This window comes from Cupressus sempervirens, chromosome 11 (genome assembly GCF_028749045.1).
Source record: "Cupressus sempervirens isolate cs-2001-9-10 chromosome 11, ASM2874904v1, whole genome shotgun sequence".
Classification (NCBI taxonomy): domain Eukaryota; kingdom Viridiplantae; phylum Streptophyta; class Pinopsida; order Cupressales; family Cupressaceae; genus Cupressus; species Cupressus sempervirens.
In genome coordinates, this window is record NC_143128.1 from 811935595 (window position 1) to 811939323 (window position 3729).

General features: G+C 31.1%; 1 pseudogene; it reads left to right on the forward strand.

The window, feature by feature from the left end:
• Window positions 1–1224: 1224 nt before the first annotated feature.
• LOC149532038 (aspartate carbamoyltransferase 2, chloroplastic-like) overlaps window positions 1225–3729 on the forward strand; it is a 157235-nt pseudogene continuing 154730 nt past the window's right edge.

A 3729-nucleotide genomic window follows, 5' to 3' on the forward strand; every position in this document is an offset into this window, starting at 1 on the left:
AAAAGTGAAAATGAACCACAATTTTATGTATTTCATTATTTTTTACTATGTCAAACAAGAAAAATCTTGGTTTTCTAGCTTTTTTTTGCTCTTCCTATTCTTTAAGCTCTCCCATGCTACTTGTACACCATGATTTTGTGAGAAATGACACCCAAAATGAGTGACAATTTTTCAATCTGCAGACTAAAGAACATTCCTTCAGTGAACTGAAAATATTTTAGCATGTGTGCACAAAACTAGTATCAACTAGTAAATCCTTGGTAGATGGTCAATGTTGGATAAAATTTATTGGAAAAATGCTCAGGGTTTAATTATATCTAATTATGACAAATTTAAAATTTCCAATTATTGTATATTTTTTGTGGGGTGCTAAGAATAAATGCAATCAAAGAAGTCTTCAACAATCCTAGACTGAAATCCATATGAAGGCTGGATCAAGGAAATGTCTTGTCAAATGATAAAATAAGAAAAATATTGTGTAGTTTGCCTGAAGATTACTATTATAGGAGCATTTATTTAAACTTAAAGGGACTACTTAATGGATTGCAACTCTTAGAATAAGGTATATGTGGAGTGCTTTGTAGAGTAAATCATGATTGACTATGCAGGTGATGGAAAAATCCTGATAAATTGAGAGGATTTAAATAAATTTAATTTACTTTTTATCAAGCTTAATGGGTTACAAATATTGTAACATGGATAGTTACCAAATGGGTAACCAACAAAACCAAAATTGGAACAACAAACAAGTCCAACCAAGAGGACAACAAAACTGCAACACTAATAAATAGAGAGCACAACAGAAATAAGAAATTTGACCAAAGAAACAAGAAATTTGTCTACTTTTGTTGAGTGCAATGTGACAAGCCTTAGTTAGATTGTTGGAGTTATTTAAAGCTGCATTACATTAGATGATGCATGGGAATGTTTTAACATTTCTAGATTGCAAACATGTTATGGTCATTGATTAAAAATTGATATGTTCAAAACAAGTGGTTGAATGAAAGAATATTTATCTATGTAATAATCTTTATAATCAGCCAATATTTACTTTCATGCATTTTGTTTGTGATAGTAAAGTTATCCTATCTAGAAGTTTACATAGATAAATTGCTTTAAGTCAATTGGAGAATATAAAGTATTCTTTAGATATTGTAGTTTTTTCTTTGATTCATAGCCACACCCTTCTTTTCACTATGCTCTTTGTGTACTGTAGATTATGGACCAAATGTTTCTATTTCCTTTTCAATTAGAGGATCTGAACTCATGCAAGAGTTTTCAGATTGGTATTTGAGTTCTAAAGCATTAGGATAACAACCACTAGTGATTTGCCACATAAGTCCATTCTTATTACAACATTTATGCCTTCAAGTGAATTGTCTATTTGTTCATTAGGACCTTTTCATTCTTCCATGTCAAATGTAAGTTCCATGGGTAGAAAAGTTTGATTAGGTGAAGTAGTTTCCCCAAGTTAGTTTAAGTCAATAGGGTGAGGAATTAGAGAAAGCAGTCAAATAAGCTACTTTCTAGTAAGGTAATAAATTCCTACACTGCCATATGGAAAAACTACTATGCATTTTCTGTAGGCAAGAGATTTGACCTTGAAGATGTTGTCAAAGCTCAACAACTCAATAGGAAATTTTAAGTGCAACTTTTGAGGTGGTAGAACAAATGGGAAAGATTGAGAAAGATCTAGCTGGGGGACAAATTTTGTAAGGTTACTTGATAGTAATTTAATTTTATGAGCCCTTAACAAGAACTAGACTTTTGTGTGAGTCTGCTATGAAATGACTTGGTGGAGAAGTTTTGGCAACTGAAGATGTTCAAGAATTTCCATCTATAGCAAAAGGGGAGACTTTAGAAGGTATTCATTCTTTTTATGTGGATAAAATATCAATTTGTAGCAGCTATCTACTTTGTTATGCATTTTTTCCTTGGAACATACAGTAAGAACCACCAAAGGATACTTGAAGATTGTAGTTATGGGGCATTTTGAGAGTGGAGTTACAAGGAGAGCAACAACTACTGACAAAATTTCTATTATTAATGCAAGGGATGGATCTCGTTAGCATCCAACACATGTAATTTTCTCTATATATGCCTAGAAATGTGGTAGGTCTTCCTAACATTAAATATGAGGTTCTTCATCCCTTACAAATTTAAGTCAAACTGATTTTAAACTCAAGTTTTTGCCTCTAAATTGGCTTCTAAGGACAATACATAGTTTCATCAAGATGTTATTGTCTACTATTTAAATCATTGATTCCTTCTAACAAGTGCCTTTGAGCTTAATTAAGTTATTAAGGTAAGTATAATAGTAAGAAGCTCCTTGTAGATAAAGTTGTTGTTGACAAAAAGAAGTAATTTTAGTTTGGATATTTGAATTTTTTATCATAGTGATAGACCATGCATAGGATTTATTATTTTTCATAAACAAGATTTTAATTATTGAACTTAATTTACATGTCTTATCTTATAAACACCCAATTTTTGAATAATTATTCATGATGATGGATTCTCAATTTTGCTATTGAGTGTTAGGTACTCATATGTCTGCGGATGTAGGAATTACTAAATGCATATAAAATTCAAAAAGAAATTGGTGTAGGCATTAGGTACTTAGATGTCTCTCTAGATGACATAAATGTTGGTCTTGTTGGGCATCTTGCAATTGGTCAAACTCTTAGATCACTTGCATATTTTCTTGGTAATGAAAACAAAGTGGAAATTTATTTTGTAGCTCCAGATGTAATGAAAATGAAGGTAGGCTCTTTAGGTATGTTTTACAAGATGATTTCACTAGTTCAAGTTTATTTGAAAATCACTCAGAGTTCTAGCTTCTTTGTTGCACTATCTCTAAACTGCATGACTCTCATTCAATTTCAAAGCAATATTTTCCATTTCATTGTTGTGGTTTAAAAAATTCTATCTCATTAATTTAGATAAATATATCCGCACCATCTAACCCACATAATTCTCTTTTAATTTCTCAGCTATATGTTTCCTTTCATTTTTAAGATTTATATTTCATATTTCCCTAACTCAGAGAAATCCATAGATTGAGCACAATTTTTTCATTTTATTGAGCTTAGTTGGATGGCATTAGGGTCACAATTTAATTTAAACTAGAAAACACAAACAAGGGAGAATTTTTCTTTGCTATTATTACAAAATGTCCAGAACTTGTTAACGAAACTTCAATGCCATAGTTTCATAAAGAAGTTTCTGGAATGGTATTTTGAGGTCCCCAAATTAGATCAACACTACCCAACATGAAAGGGGAGCCAATATCAAATCTAGGTCCTTTACCAAGATGTAAACTCAAAATATATCTTTCTATGGGATATTATTTACCTTTATTGTTATGTCAATGATTGATTTGATTATGTGTTTATCTAGTTCAAATAAAACTATCCAATTAAAATGAAAGTAATGAAAGAGCATATATGAAAGATAAGCCCATGTAATTTGATTACATATGAGACATGAAGATAGATGATATAAAATGAGATATATAGAAAAAAACTCACCTTGATGAAGGCTAATGAGGGAGGTCACTTGGATCTAAAAATTTGCAATCAAAATATATCGAAAACAAGAACTATTTTGGATTTGGGACTTGGGAACTGATATCAACCAAATCTAAAAATCTAAGAGCAACTAGATAGGGACAACCTACAGGTCAGGGATGACCTAAAGAGGTAAATTAGTAATACCTAAAGTGTTAAG